Source organism: Erpetoichthys calabaricus, chromosome 2, assembly GCF_900747795.2.
Source record: "Erpetoichthys calabaricus chromosome 2, fErpCal1.3, whole genome shotgun sequence".
NCBI classification, from domain to species: Eukaryota; Metazoa; Chordata; class Cladistia; order Polypteriformes; family Polypteridae; genus Erpetoichthys; species Erpetoichthys calabaricus.
Genome location: NC_041395.2, coordinates 131,561,875 through 131,579,116, shown reverse-complemented (window position 1 = coordinate 131,579,116; position 17,242 = coordinate 131,561,875). Strand labels below are relative to the sequence as shown.

Here is a 17,242-nt window from a genome sequence, read left to right as displayed (position 1 = left end):
TTTAAAATGTGAAGTTGTTGTTACCATATTTAGTAGTGATTCTCTGTGTTAGAGCTGAGCAATTAATAATATAAACCACAGTGCCACAAACTAATGACTATTTGACAAATTGTACTATATTGCTGTGCTGCTGTCTCACAGCTTAATGAGACTGAGTTTAAATCACTTCATTGTCACTGTGTGTTACTCGCAGGTTCTTCTGATATTCATGGTATACTCCTCTGGGTTGCTATGTTGCTTTTCTCCCTTTGGTTTCATATATATATATATATATATATATATATATATATATATATATATATATATATATATATATATATATATATATATATATATATCTTAAAGTAGTTGAGAAAATTAAATGGAAAATTCTGTGCATAAAAAAGGTATCACAGGAGTCACCTGAAAGAAGCTTCTAGGAGGAATATACCACATGAGTGACAAAAAAAAAGGAAATGTCAGACTTGAAAGGTAACAGAAGTGATCAATCACATTTCCAAATAAAAATAAATATGCAAGTCTGAATATTACTTTTATATATGACAGAAATTCCAGATAGTATCACTAAAACAATTATGTGGCATGAGAAAAAATATTAAAAACAGAGAGATAAATGACAAATTTAATTGATATGATAAGATGCTCTACTTATCTAAACAAACCAGAAATTGCATTCTTATTTATCTAGATAAATCTCAGACATCATTAGGCTCAGTAGCTTTTAATAATTGCAGGCCCCAGATAAAATAGATTATTCCTCAATATATGTGAAAATGGTCTAATTTCATATAGAACTGCACTTCTTAGACATTTCTTTCAACTCAGACTGTCCAAAATGTATGCTGGGTACTCGTGAGAGAGATGTCTTCCATCATATACTTCTCTAGATCCCATGGTTTGGTAATACACCTAGATTAAACCCCATTGAATTACATTCATCACTTGTTTATGAGTAAATCTTGGAATTACAATAATCCCTAATCGTTGATCATCTTTATTAGGAATAAACTCAGATGTTAATGAACAATTAGCTGTGATAACTTGCACTCTACTCCTAGCGTTGTATCTTGTTCCACTTGAAGAATCCTAACCTACCTACCATAATACAGTGGGTAATTTAGGCTGTAGGTGTACACATGACATAAATTTGTGAAACTGATGAAGATTTAAATTAGTTTTGGATCTTTTTGAAGCTGGTCAGATAAAATGAAGTATAAAGCATAAAATCAAGCTATTAAAAATGTAAGACAGAATGACTTCTCTTACCTTGAAAAGTGTATTTACATGACTCTGTTATCAGGTAAATATTGCATACTAATGGGGGACAAGAAAGATTATAAGGTGTGTAAACAACTGTTTATTCAGGAAAACATTTGTTGTTTGCAATCTTCAAACCAAAATAGATCAGAATGATACTGCAAACTTTTGAAGGAATCTTTAGATGGCACAGAAGTTAAACATCCTGCTCCACAGGTTTAATGTTTACTGGAAATCAAGCTATACATTGTGTTTGTTTTTTAGGTTATGTTAAATTGAAAGATGCATTTTCCGTTATGTTAGAATGTATGCCTATTTATTAGAGCACCAGTAACGGGGCACTGCATGATAACATGCAGTGAATACACTTGACTTGAGCGTTCATAGTTTTTATATTCTTTCTCTGTACGTTCAGCATTCGTTTGCTCAAAGGTTGATCCGCTTGCTGCTTCCTGAGCAGCTCTTCTTTTCTCCACCCTAGCGGCCCGCTTCTTCTCTTCATTCATCTGCATCTTTTCACGTTAAAACTGATTAAGTCAGTGTTTATGTTGCAATTACTTAGTACGTTTTCTTTAATTTTTCACTTAAGCTGCCACTTAAGTGTTCAATCTGCCTCAAGAATGATTTAAAATATGAAGAGGTAGGAGAAGTGATGGAGAGTTGGTAGGGATGAGAATGGTGCCCAAATGCATACGCAGCATGGCCGCCCTGCTAGCCACTGCCAAGAGTTAATTGTACAATAAAATAAAATAAAAATAAAAAGAGGAATGACCTTGGAGGTCAATCATCACCCCTAAAGCGGATAGTAGACATCATGTAGTGTATGTGTACTAAATTTTAGGTCAATGGGTCAAACGGTTTGCGAGCTACAGGTGATTTAAAATTCTGGACAGACAAACGAACAGCCACAGTAACGTATTATAAATAAAGATAATCAATGGGAGGTTCTAGTATAACCTCCACATCCTAAATTGAAAATGGAATATTCTAATTACTTCTTGTTATTCTGACAAGAAATTCTGACTAGTTCAGTTTACGATCTGCCTTGCAATTGGTAAGACATGGAGGGCAGACAGTTTCAAACCGTACATATCGTACATACAGAACGTACTAAGTGAAGCCTATGTAAGTTTGCTATTTGAGAAATAACACAAGCTTTACTGTAAGTCCATCCATCCATTTTCCAATCCGCTGAATCCGAACATAGGGTCACAGGGGTCTGCCGGAGCCAATCCCAGCCAACACAGGGCACAAGGCAGGAAACAATCCTGGGCAGGGTGCCAACCCACCGCAACTTTACTGTAAGTGTAGAATGTAACTGAAGTTTAACACGAGAAAGCTAAGATTGTAATGAAACTGGGAAGAAACCATTTTTTTCCTTTTTGCCCTGTATTATGTGTTTGACTTATGCTAAATTCTACCTTGCTAACTCAATAGCTGCTCGATTGTGGCAACCTGGAAAAGACGCAGCTACACATTCAGTAATAAAAACATCAAACCACCTACCAATGGTAGATGTGCCATAATTTAGTGTCAAAGGCAGATTGTTTGGTATCACTGACAAAACATCAATTTTAATGTTTTTCTTCTTAATACTCTACTGCGAAATGTCATATCATCTCCCTTTTAGATGAAGCATAACTGGATGATGTGGCAAAACAATGCCCCCAAACTAATGGGTGAAACAGAAAACTGCTGGAAGAAGAAACTGACTATTTTAGAAAGGGCAAGTTAAAATCCAGATGTATCTCCCACAAATGTCTTGAAATAAGCATTTTATTATAAATTATACATAAATATTGCTGAATTGAGGCAGTTAAACATGGAGAGTTGGGACAGCATGTTTCCATAATAATATGAACTACTGATGAATAATTCTATAAAAAACTTTGCAGCATTACTGCAGCTGAAGATAGTGCCCTGAATTGCTAAATGAACAGAGTTGATTACTTTTTTAAAAAATGGCACTTGATGCTAGATGTTTATAAAATAAACATAATAAATATTAAAAATTACATAATGCTACCAGAGAAAAGCCAAGCAAAATGACACCTTTTATTGGCTAACTAAAAAGATTACAATATGCAAGCTTTCGAGGCAACTCAGGCCCCTTCTTCAGGCAAGATGTAATCTGCTACCAGAATTAGCTGCAGCCTCTGTGATTCTCAGTTGAATAAAGGATAAAAGGTTTGAAATTTGGTATTATTTGTTAGGGCTGCATCTGTTCTTAAAGTTTAAATGAAATTGTTACACTACTCAGTATTAAAATATGTACAAATTAGCAAAATGTGTAAATTATTGCTATTAAAACTTTTGAAGTGGCATTGCAACAATATAGACTACTCACATAGTAATGTGGGAATCCAGGTGATTCAGCAATTTGTTTTATTTCTTTGATTATTTTATTGGTAAAATTATACATCATAAGACTTTACAAGCTGTAACTTTTATTCTCATTGTTCTAATATTAATTTCATCTTTTATGCTTTGAAAGTTCCTTCCTAGCACTTAGTAATGCTGTGATAAGCTCACCAATGGCAGTAAAATGGGACTGAACACTTACAGAACCTAAGAGCACCAGGACCCAAGTTTCAATAAGCACCCTATAAAGAGTTTACATGTTCTCCCTAAGTGTGTTAGCCTTTCAAATTGGGATTCCACATTATTTCACAATTTTAACAGTAAATTTGTTTACAGTTAGGAGTGTCGAACTCCGGGCCTGGAGGGCTGCAGTGGCTGCAGGTTTTCATTCAAACCCTTTTCCGAAAACTGCTAATTAACTTCTTTTCCCTTCGTTTTAATAGTCTTGTTTTTAAGAATTTAGTCCTCAGAATGTATTCCTTTCTTCTTTAAATGACCACCAAACAGAAACGAGATGTGAAACAAGCCAACAGATGACTAGCTAAACTGGGATTTTAAACTCCAGCCAATTTCACTCCAACCAATTTCTTAATGAGAAGCTGATTCTTGTTGTTAATTTAACTCATTATTTAATTCCATGGCTTGTTACTGCTCTCATTCTGCCACAGCAGACATTTCCAAAACTGTTGATTTTTCTGTTTTTTCTAAGAACATCGTCAAAATGTTTTAGTGACCCGAGAGATCAGCCTTACCAAGACCTTCACCATTCTTTATTTTCAGATATTGTGTGATGGGCACAGATGAGCTGGTCATGTGGCGGCTAATTAAGGAAAAAGAGACAACTAAGGGGCCTGAGTCAAGTTAATTAAAAGTAAGGCAAAAGAAGTTAATCAGCAGCAAAAACTGGTCACTAATGAAGAAGAAGGTTAGAATGAAAACTTGCAACCATTATGGCCCTGTAGGACTGGAGTTCAACACTCATGCTCTAAGTGAATGTGTTGATGTGTGTGCACCAAGAAATGTCTGTTGTGCTCACACATTTTCTGTACCTCAAACTTGCTACCTTTTTCCCACCCCTTTAAAGATATACAAGGTGGTCCAGATCTAATTATGCAACTGTTCAACTGACAACCGTCTCCCCGCCATTTTGGAATGCAGGGAAGGTGCTGCCATCTATCGGCAACAAAAAGAATTTTAAGTGAAATCTCTATGTGCAGGGCAGGTGCTGAGAATTCTCTATGTAATAAACTTAATAAGTTACAGCATAATGAAAATTGCATAATTAGATCTGGACCACCCTATAGATTATATGTCCAAACTCTGCAAATTGAGGATGAATTTCAGTGCCTTGGCTTTTGGTAGCAGCCCACAGGTCCAGGATCCTAATTTCAAACCCTGTACCCCGCTGTTATATGTCTTAAACCTTGCATGATTTTTCGTTGTGTTTGTGTGTGTATTTTTTTTTATATGTTCTGAATACTCTGGTTTTTCTCTTACATCCACAAATATTTTAATTTGTGGTTTTAAATTGGCTTTGTACATGTGATTGGATTCTGCCATGGTTTGGCACCCAGTCCCAAGAATTTTCATGTATTTCTATGGTAGGTTCCAGCCTCCCACATTACTGAATATTATTAAGAACTTTTGAAAATGTTACGCAATTTTTTAAATTAAAAATACACATATTTTGCAACTTACTGGTCTGATTGCTTATTTCCCCTTCAGCACAAGGGATGCAGTCAAAGCAGCAAATATGTTGTCCTTTTCTAACTGCTTTGTGAGTTCCAGGCAGACAACTTTCTGTACAGACATATTTAGGTACCTCATAAAACGACAGAAATGAAACATCATTTGAATAAAATTGGCTACAGAATGAAATTAGGCTTCAGAAAATTTAAACATTTTACTTCATTAATAACAAGATATTCCAATAAACTATTCAACATAGTCTAGTGCAAAGAGAAAAAATAAAAACATTTACATTAGAACATTATGATCAGAACTGTAGAGAGGACAGGATTAACTGTACTAATTCCTGATGTAGTTTTAAGCACTTAATTCATGTCACCTCTTAATCTTTGTCTGCTTAAACCAAAACCAGAAATATTCAGCTCCTTCAATTTTTGGTCACAGCTTATACTTTTCAGTCCTGGGAGCAGCCTTGTCGCTTTTCAGTTGCTATTCTTTAATGCTGCCATATCTTTTTTGTAATATGGAGACTAAAACCGTTCTTCTGGGGAGGCCTTATCAGTGTTAAATAAGCATAAGGATAACCTCCCTTGTCTTGTCCTCTACATATTATGCTATTTAAGCTAACACTCTGTTAGTCTTTTTCTGTACACTAGACAACAGTGAGTTCACTACAACTTCTAAGTCCTTTTTATAAGATGAACAGTAGCTTCATGTTTCAGACCCTCCATTTTGTATTCAAACCTAGTATTTTTGCATACAGGGTGTAATAATGTTCATTTATTTACATTAAATTTTACCTGCCACAAATCTCACCACACCTGCATTGTGTTCAGGTCCTTCTGTAATGTTTCAGCAAATTCTATATTATCTGCCATTCCATTCCATTGGTGTTCAGTTATACATTTCTGCTAGCAAGTTAATCTTACCTCATTGTGACCTCCTGCCCAGACAATACTGACATTATTCATCTGAATTCTTTTTTCATCTGGTAGAGATGGATCATAGAAACCAACTGTTACAAAATTTATAAGTCCCCCTTCACCATGCTGCCAATTTACCACTTCATACCTTGGTTCTGGAGCACCATATGCATCAAAATAAACATTGTCTCCATACACAGTGGTAAAGTTAACATTTTTAAAATAGCGTAAAACCTGCAAAAAGATAATAATACTAGGATCTTCATAGTGTAATAGCAATCAGCACTTTTGCCTTACTCTTTATCACAGAAATTTAAATTTGACATTAACTGTGACACCTGGGTCTCAATAATCAGTTACTGTACTGTTTGTTGTTACAGTGTGTTGCTTAAACACACTTGTCTGGCAATGTCTTTTACCTCTTTGTACCTATCGAGAATGTCATCAGGATGCTTTTTTTTTGGAGCGGAACCCAATTTCTCTGTACTTCAACCATTTTCTTTTTTTTTTTTTTACAAATATTTTTGAAACAAACATTTAAACTGAATGCATAAATGGGAAAAAATAGATTTTGGTTCCCATTTTGGTTTCATGTCTCATTGTTAACTGTAAGAAGAAAAACTGAAAGATACTCAAAGCAATTGCTTTAAAGTAAGAAAAAAAGCAATTAAAGGTTCTTTAGTGAACTAGAATTAAAGCAATGAATATGATACAGCACAGATTAGCTTCTAATTAAGAAAATTAATGGAGATCAAAACATAGAGCCATATTATCTCTCCATGAACTGTTTCAAGATCTTTGGTGCAGGGTGTTCATATTCTTCCATTTCTATGGGACGTTTCTCCAGATTCTCCTGGTACCTCACTCTTCCTAAAAATAAATAGATTAAGCAAATAGAAATCTACGGTATACTGATCCAAAATTAGTATGTGGGAACGTGTGTTACAGGATGGCCTCTGGCCATTATATTATATGCTGCGCTTGTTCGTGTCTTCTGCTGTTGCTATAGGCTCAACACACAACTTTTCAAAATATAATGGTAGTGATAAATTACATATTGCATTTATTTTTTCTTTCATTAATATTCACCTGTGTTTTCCTTTTTAGAGTTCCTGCAGCAAGAAAGTAGCCTGGCAGATATGGACATAACATGCGAATGAGCAATAGGCAGTATGTCAGCCCATTACAGGACATGTTCACATCAGTACACCGACACATTTGTTCACACTGGTACATTTAAGAACCCATCAAAATTATGACATTGTCTTTAAATTGTAGCCAAGTCATGCACTGTAACATAACAATGATACTTTCTGAATGACTTTACCAGCCTGAGGATATTATTATTATTATTATTAATAATAATAATAATAATAATAATGTATTTTTTGCCATATTATAGCACACAATAAATATTCCTACCTGCCATGGTTCAACTCTCATCTTGTCTGCACACGTCTTATTTATAAAAGGCCCCTTTCCATCCTTGCAGTTGTACAGATCATGGAGAGCATGTGCTACAGAATACAATGCTTTGTATACACAACTGGGAACTCGAAATTCATTCTCATCATTGTATTCTGTTTTTATGTCTCTCAGATTTTCAGTTCCTGTGCATTTATTCCTGGTGACATCATTTGAATTCAGACTACAATTAAAGATTACTTCCCAAAATTCTTTTAAATAAAAATCTTCAGGATTCCAGAAGGGGTTTACATTTAATAAATATTCCTTTAAACCAGGGATTACAGCATTGGTGTAAGCCATTCCGATCGTTCCACCCATAATTTTGTAATATTCCTCCTTTGCCTGGAGTCTCTTTGTCATCCAGCCTGGGACTCCTACCCACTGTAAACCAGTAACATTTTCAAGCACTAGCTCATCAATAAATGATTTCATTGGCACAGAATTTACATAAGTAACAACAACTTTTGCAGAAGATTCTTTAATAAGACGTATGACTTTGATATACTTTTGTCGTGTCATGACAGTTGAAATGACTGCTGAATATTCTATACAAATGCCTTCTTCCTGAGCAACTTGTGTAAAATCAGCAACTCCATCATTTCCATAATCATTGTCACTTCTAAGTGTCCCAACCCAGTTCCATCCAAAGTGCTTTAAAAGCTGTACCAGGGCTCTATTTAGATAATAATCACTTGGAACTGTTCGAAATACTGTTGGGTACTTTGTTCTATCCCGTAAACATGCACAGGAAGCAAAAAAACTTACCTGTAAAAACAAATAAGAAAATTTAATATTTTAATACATATTTAACCCGTTAAATTTAAATTAATAATGACTGTTAACAGTAATAAATGTATTTATGTATGTATGTAGACCTTAAAGGACACAACTTACTTGTGGTATTTGAAAAGCATTTGTAACTGAAGCCACTGCCTGTGTATAGATTGTAGAAGACATCCCAATAACAGCTAGGACAGGAGCAGGAGCCCTGCTGCAAGGCAGATTACTAAATGTTCTACTTCCGGGGTCATTTAATACTGCCAGTGTTTTTTTAATGGACAACTGCACAGAAGCACAAGCATCGTACATCTTGTATCCCAGTGTGATATTAGGAAGAAGTTTACTATTATTATTGATTTCTTCAATGGTGAAAATCATGGTTTTAGCACTTTGGTAGTCTCTTTCATTGAAACTTTAAAAAATGTAAAAAGGTTAATAAAAACTCATCTCTTTATTATTCAAGCAATTCACTTTTAAGCACCTTAGACACTGCAGTTTTTAAACAGTAAATAAAGGCTTTTCAGAATGAATAAAAACCTTAATAACACTACAGTATAATTCTTATTATCTACATGTGTGAGTACTGCATATATAACATTTTCTAAAATACATTTTCTCTTTCTTTTAATTATACATGTAAATATGTACCTGAATTTCATGAATACAATATGAAAATTGTCATAAATAAACATGAGTAATTTAAAATAAAAAAAAAATCATTGTATGAATGTATTATTACAAACTTAGCTAAAGATACATTTCAAGCTGCATCCTAGCTTTTACTCTTATATTTCATTCTTTAATAATATTTCATACTGTACTTACACTTTGCATTCTTCTGGGTTGGGTTTAGATTTAAAACTAGCCACTCTATTTTCATTGTTATGAATGTTGAAAATCCCTGCTATCATTATATCTCCATCCTTAGATAAGAAAGGTGTGTCTACGGTGTCATGCAGACTGCAAGTAGGCTCTTCTGCCTTTATGATATTTACATACAGGACCACGACCAGGAGCAGCATCTCTAGCATGCTGTTTGTTGACAGCTCACCTGTTCCAAAGTCTGTCATTTATATGAAATACTGTTAATGCACTGTGCTTCATTTAATTTGGAAAAACATCTTTTCTCACATACAGAATTCTCTGGTGCCTAATGAGGTAGATGTTTTTGATTTCATCACTGCAGTCCCCCTCATCTTTAATTAGGACATATTTAGAAAAAAAGATGTGACTTATTACCAGGTCCTAAGTCATAATTATCCTGCAGCTTCCAATTTTGTACTTCTTTTTTGGAGTTATTACCAATTTTACATGGTGGTGTTTTTCTGTCAATCAGTTTTTAAAACCTGTTTCCAATTATGTGTTTTCAAGTAACATTTTAATGTTACTTATCAAAACATTTGCTATTACAATAATTACAATCAAACAGTTTTTCTAAATGTTATTAACTGCTATATGATTGTGTTGATGTACACTGTCATTTGTTGTATCTAATGTTGTAAAGATGCCATATAGTATAATGTACTGTGGGGTAGATTGTGCTTTTTTCCATCTGTGACTGTAACACAGAGACATATCCTGAGAAACACTGTTGCCTTGACACATAAGCATTCAGATCCTTTGCTGCCACATTCCAACTTGTGGTCATTTGCATCCTGTTTTCATTAATCATCAATAAAATGAGTCTAGAACTTTATTGGAGTCCACCTGTGGAAAATTGCATTGTTTGGACATCATTTAGAAAAGCACACACCTAGCTATATAAGGTCCCACAATTCGCACCCCATGTCAGGACAAACACCAAGCCATGAATTACAGGGAACACTTTGTAGTCCTCCATAATAAAATCGTGCTGAGGCATAGATCAGGTGAAGTATATATATTACATAATCTTTTATATTTATATTATATTTAAGAATTCCCACATGAATGACATGTGAGTCACTGTCTTGCATCCAAAAAACGAGGCTGAGTCCACAGGCTTCAGGAAAACCAGCTTTATTTCAAAACAAAACAGGAACAGCGAGTATATTTATTGAAACAGGAGTTAGCACTTCACTACACACAGACACAGCAAATGAGCAGTGACATTATCAGTTGTCCTCCTTTGGCTCCCTTCTTCAGTTCAGGACCATATAGTCCTCCTTATTAGGTCAGTCCCATTGCTGCAGATCAGTGGCTGGGATTGGGGTGTCCTGGAGGTGGGTCATTGTTGCAACCCTCGACAGATGCATCACCTGCATTTTGGCACAGGGTGCTTTTAACAGGCCTTGTAGTTGCCTCAGTGACGGCAGCAAACCTCTCTGTCTCGTGGCAGACAAACATCCCTCGATGGACGCGCCACCTGCATCTCAGCACAGGGGGTCTTAAATGGTCTCATATCCCCTCCACCCCCAGCTTTATTCACACCGGGATGAATGAAAAGGCAGTCCAACCTGGGCTCTGCCAGGTGTGACATGACGTCAGCGTTGACATGTGCAGAACTGGGCTGATGGCAAATATCAAAGGCAAATGACTGTAAACCAATAAACCACAGAGTGAGCTTGTCAGTCGAATTTCTTTGCCTGTAGAGCCACTGCAGTGGGTGTGATCAGTCACCAGGGTAAACAGCTGACCCCACAAGTAGTATGAGAGGGACTCCATGGCCCACTTAATTGCCAAACATTCCTTCTCAATAGTTGAGTAATTGCGCTCCCTGGGAAGCAGTTTCCTGCTGAGAAACGTGATGGGGTGTTCTTCACCATCGAAACAATGAGAAAGCACACCGTCCCAAAACTGAGTGCTTGCATCCATCTGTAGAATACAGCCCTTCAGAAAGTCTGGATTCCATAGAACCGGGAAGAAGGACATAGTGGCCTTTAAGTTCAAGAAGGACCTGTCACAGTCATCAGTACAGAGAATGTCGAGATTCTTTCTGCCCTTTGTCAAATCAGTGAGAGGGAACGGCCTAATGTGCAAAACATGGAATACACTGCCTGTAGTAACCAGCCAACCCAAGGAAAGCACAAATCTGCTTCTGTAGAGAGGCAAGGATGGTTTGGAGGTGGAGGCTGGGACCCACAGCTTTGCTGATTGGGCATCTAGCATGTGAAAATGTGCTGGGTGGGTTGAAATTGGTACCAAGTCAGGATAGCCCCTCTGTTTCCAGGTGGCTTGGGCTCCCTCCAGTCAATGGATCAGGTCTAGCAGTGTGAGGACATCGTTCTGTAGCATCTTGTCACAAAGGTCCTCGTTTATCCCTGACAGTATTGCATCAATGGTGAGCTTCTCCAAAATGTGCTCGAAGGTGTCCCCACAAAACCAGCTTTGAATTAGGTCTAATAAGTCCTAGACCTGTCCCTGTATAGGGCGATCTAGATCACTTTACTACAGACAAAACAGGAGCCCTTTGGCCAAGGGGCTCATAGCCATGCAGAGGAGGATCTGTTGTGTCAGGAAGTCATAATCATCAAGCCTTTTGGGAGGGAGATTTTGCTTGACTTGTAGGGCCTTTCTAGTTAAAAATGGTGCCAAAATAGCTGCTCCGCCTCCCCTGTCCCAGCGGATCAGTGTGGCCATGCACCTGCAAAAGACAGAAAAGAAAAAGTGGGCCAGGTCAGTGGCTGGATTAAAGTACTCCCCGTATCAACCCTTGGCCAATGGAGGCAGTGTGTAGTGGGGCTGCGGACTTGTAGCTGCCTCTGTAACACAGTGAGCATATTGTCTCGCAGTGGAAAAACAACTCTTGACAGACGGGTCACCCGCATTTTGGCACGGCAGGGTCTTAACATGTCTCACAATATATTGAGCAGTAACCCCAGCACTGGTCATCAAGGAACACCACTTTTAACAATACCTCATTCTGATAAAGCTATCCACAGCCCCTCTTTGTGTTTGATCTAATTTTGTACCCACTAATAGAACATGAATTCCCCTTTTTTTTAGTTTAATGATACATATAGAACATTATAAATAGCATTCTGAAAATCAAAATAAATAATATCGCGTACAACTGCCTTGTCATATGCTTTTGTTGTTTCCTCATAAAATTCCAGATTATTAATGAAACATAACTAGTTACTAATATACCTGATCTAGGATTTTTCGTTAGTATTTGCTTGCATTACTTTAACTGTGATACACATTAAGCTTACCGGCCTGAAGTTACCTGAACCAGCCCAATACTATTGTTATACAGTTGGTGTGAAAAACTATTTGCCCCCTTCCTGATTTCTTATTCTTTTGCATGTTTGTCACACAAAATGTTTCTGATCATCAAACACATTTAACCATTAGTCAAATATAACACAAGTAAACACAAAATGCAGTTTTTAAATGATGGTTTTTATTATTTAGGGAGAAAAAAAATCCAAACCTACATGGCCCTGTGTGAAAAAGTAATTGCCCCCTTGCTAAAAAATAACCTAACTGTGGTGTATCACACCTGAGTTCAATTTCCGTAGCCACCCCCAGGCCTGATTACTGCCACACCTGTTTCAATCAAGAAATCACTTAAATAGGAGCTGCCTGACACAGAGAAGTAGACCAAAAGCACCTCAAAAGCTAGACATCATGCCAAGATCCAAAGAAATTCAGGAACAAATGAGAACAGAAGTAATTGAGATCTATCAGTCTGGTAAAGGTTATAAAGCCATTTCTAAAGCTTTGGGACTCCAGCGAACCACAGTGAGAGCCATTATCCACAAATGGCAAAAACATGGAACAGTGGTGAACCTTCCCAGGAGTGGCCGGCCGACCAAAATTACCCCAAGAGCGCAGAGACGACTCATCCGAGAGGTCACAAAAGACCCCAGGACAACGTCTAAAGAACTGCAGGCCTCACTTGCCTCAATTAAGGTCAGTGTTCACGACTCCACCATAAGAAAGAGACTGGGCAAAAACGGCCTGCATGGCAGATTTCCAAGACACAAACCACTGTTAAGCAAAAAGAACATTAGGGCTCATCTCAATTTTGCTAAGAAACATCTCAATGATTGCCAAGACTTTTGGGAAAATACCTTGTGGACTGAGGAGACAAAAGTTGAACTTTTTGGAAGGCAAATGTCCCGTTACATCTGGCGTAAAAAGAACACAGCATTTCAGAAAAAGAACATCATACCAACAGTAAAATATGGTGGTGGTAGTGTGATGGTCTGGGGTTGTTTTGCTGCTTCAGGACCTGGAAGGCTTGCTGTGATAGATGGAACCATGAATTCTACTGTCTACCAAAAAATCCTGAAGGAGAATGTCCGGCCATCTGTTCGTCAACTCAAGCTGAAGCGATCTTGGGTGCTGCAACAGGACAATGACCCAAAACACACCAGCAAATCCACCTCTGAATGGCTGAAGAAAAACAAAATGAAGACTTTGGAGTGGCCTAGTCAAAGTCCTGACCTGAATCCAATTGAGATGCTATGGCATGACCTTAAAAAGGCGGTTCATGCTAGAAAACCCTCAAATAAAGCTGAATTACAACAATTTTGCAAAGATGAGTGGGCCAAAATTCCTCCAGAGCGCTGTAATAGACTCACTGCAAGTTATCGCAAACGCTTGATTGCAGTTATTGCTGCTAAGGGTGGCCCAACCAGTTATTAGGTTCAGGGGGCAATTACTTTTTCACACAGGGCCATGTAGGTTTGGATTTTTTTTTCTCCCTAAATAATAAAAACCACCATTTAAAAACTGCATTTTGTGTTTACTTGTGTTATATTTGACTAATGGTTAAATGTGTTTGATGATCAGAAACATTTTGTGTGACAAACATGCAAAAGAATAAGAAATCAGGAAGGGGGCAAATAGTTTTTCACACCACTGTACAACAAGGTAATAGTTGATAGCCTTCAGTTTTTAGGAATTTCCCCAATATGCAGAGTTTTTCCCGAAAGATGTGTCCCAAAGGTTTATATATGTACCCATTAACCTACATAAGCACTCAAGAAAAAATGTTATCTGAACATAAAGATTTCTTAGACTTGTCTATTTAATCTAAGCATTACTTCGCCCTTTATAATTTTCAAATCACTAAGCATATCCTTAATAGTCCCTGTTACGTTTGGGATGTTACTGACTTCTTCACACAAACAGTAAACTTCAATAAAATGCAAGCTCAGACCATTTTCTATTTTACTGTGTGTGTAGTCTAACTCGCCTTTATAGTTCCTAATACTCTTTCACCTTTTCCTTGATCTTTATTTTACTACTAAAATACTGTAAGAGTCTCTTTGGGTCATCATTCACCTTTTCTGCAATATTTATCACAGACTGCTTTTGATCCTTCCCCATGTCCATTTTCACCATTGCTCTTGCAGTCTCAAACACCTTACAGTTAGCTTTAAGTCTTATATGCATTATACAGTTGTTTTTTCCTTTGTAAACAATTTTTGGCTGTTTATTTATCCACCACAGAACTGTCTTTAATTTCTTTCTGCTTCTAAATGTGATACACCTTTCATGCACTGTATGTAAATCACTTTTAATCCTGCCCCACAAATCCTCCTTCTACACTTTTAACCCTGCCCCACAAACTCTCTCTACACATGAAAGAGACACTAAATGTGTCTTACTTAGGCTTTGCCACATCTCATATTTTGCCCTACTAGATTTAAATTAACTGTTTTATGTCTTGAATATTCACTCTGCCAAAACACTGTGAAATATATTTTGTTATTGTCACTAGATCCTAATGGTTCAATCACATCTCCCCCCTGAATTTTATCCAAATTATTACAGAATAGTAAATCTAGAAAGGTTTTCTACATCATTGGTGCTTTACTGAATTAAAAAAAATCAGTGATTACCTCCAATAACTCCAGTTCTTGTGCCCATATACTTGTAAAGTTAGCACAGTTAACGTTTGGGTAATCAGGCTTCCACATCACTATAATATTCCCCTCTAAAAATATGCTTATTGCTGCAATCAACAACCTTTTTCTTACTGTAGGGTGAGGTGTTAGCTTTCTCATTTTCCCACCTATATTTTTTTACTAAAGATTGAATCATCAACCTGGAAACTAGGCACATTTCCCCCTTTTATCATGCGCCAAATGGACGATGTTGTAGTACAGTTATTTTTCCATTGCTCTCCTCAGCTATATCTGGTTTCAAAGTATTCTGTTGTGATTGTCTGTTTAGATATTTAGTGATCTCACATTACAACTCATTATTCAGCAAGTAAACTTTTAAATCTAATTGTCACTTAACAGTTAACAAAATCCAGTTAAACCCAGATTTTTTTCATTCTTCTCTCATGACTGAAATATGAAACCTTAACAGCTTTCAGCACTTTTCTGGCAGTAAAATCAGTCTCTACCTTTGGCCAAGCTGTGGGCTAGACATATTTCGAAAATATATCTCAGATCATGGATCAGAACAATTCCAGTTGGGTAAAAAGCTGACATTGTTTTAACTGATATTATTTATTTATTTAAGGAAACCTAATAAGATAAACCTAATAAGTTAAAATTCCTATGTATGAAATCTGTCCCAATGTGTGTCCACTAGACTGAATGCTGGGAAATGAATGGTGGAAAGATTATTCTGCTTACGGAGCCAGAAAGCAACAATAAATATACACAAAAGACAATCATAAGGAAAATAGTTTTATACAAAAAGCTAAAAAGTCAGCACCGTCCACAAAAAGGATCTACTACTCCCCCTTTTCATCAGCTTGGACAGATTTCTGGCTGATAATTTTTAATGTAATTAAGTGTATGGTATGGCACAGAAAGGTAGAAATTTTATATTTGAAACCACAATAGGAGGACTGAAATTTGAACGTACTGTTTATGAAAGTACCTTGGAGTCATAGTTGACTCATCAAAATCTACATGAAAACCAAATACAGAAGTGATCAAGAAGACTAATATCATTTTATGTTATGTATCACATTTTGAGGAATATACATCAAGGGAGATTATGCTTAAATTACAGTATGGGTTACACTAGTGTGGCCCATGTTAGGTAATGTATACCATTTTGGTGTCCATATTACTACACAGACACAGAAGTGCTGGAAAAGTGCACAGAAGAATGACTAGGTTGATTCTGGGACTAAGAGTTATGAGCTATGAGGAGAGATTAAAGGAGATAAATTTTTCCTGGAGATTAAGAAGTGACATAATCACATTGTTGAAAATTATGGAAATAATTAGTTCACCTGATTGCAGTTCTTACTTTAAAATAAACTTTTGTACAAGAAAACTGTAATACAGTTGGACATGTGTTAAAGTTAGATTTCTCACAAATGTTAGAAAGTTTTTCTTTACGCAAAGAACCATAGATACATGGAATAAATTTACAATAATGTAGTGGAGAATAGGACTTGAGGTACCTTCAGATCTTAACTTGATGTTATTTTAGACAATCTAGGTGAATAGGATGGACAAGCTTGTTGGGCTAAATGGTCTGTTCTCATCATAATTGTTCCAGTGTTCTAATGTTATACTGAAACAAGATTTGTGGTTCAAGACAAATTAAGAGGTGATTTGGATAGAGAAAGGTGGATCACATTTCATGATTTAACTCATTCACAGTTGACAGACATCGTCGTCTAAGTAGCATGAAGGAATTTTATGATGGGTACTCTGCCTCTGGGATGAAATTAATGATTCAATATAGTTAACAGAGCATGAAGTAAAGAACCTTTGCACTAGTACTGCAAACCTGAAGTTACGGAATTCACTTAGAGGAATAGCTGTTGAAGACAACCATTCAAGTAAAGAGTGAATTGTTGTTCATATTAGATGTTGGTCTCCTGATTCATCTCCCCATGGGCTATTGTACTGCTG

The 17,242-nt window shown here is 36.6% G+C and overlaps 1 protein-coding gene across 1 annotated transcript in view; it reads right to left on the bottom strand.

Moving 5' to 3' along the window:
- Positions 1-17,242, bottom strand: part of LOC114669582 (extracellular calcium-sensing receptor-like) — a 203,545-nt gene that overhangs the window by 121,216 nt on the left and 65,087 nt on the right. The window lies entirely within an intron of this gene.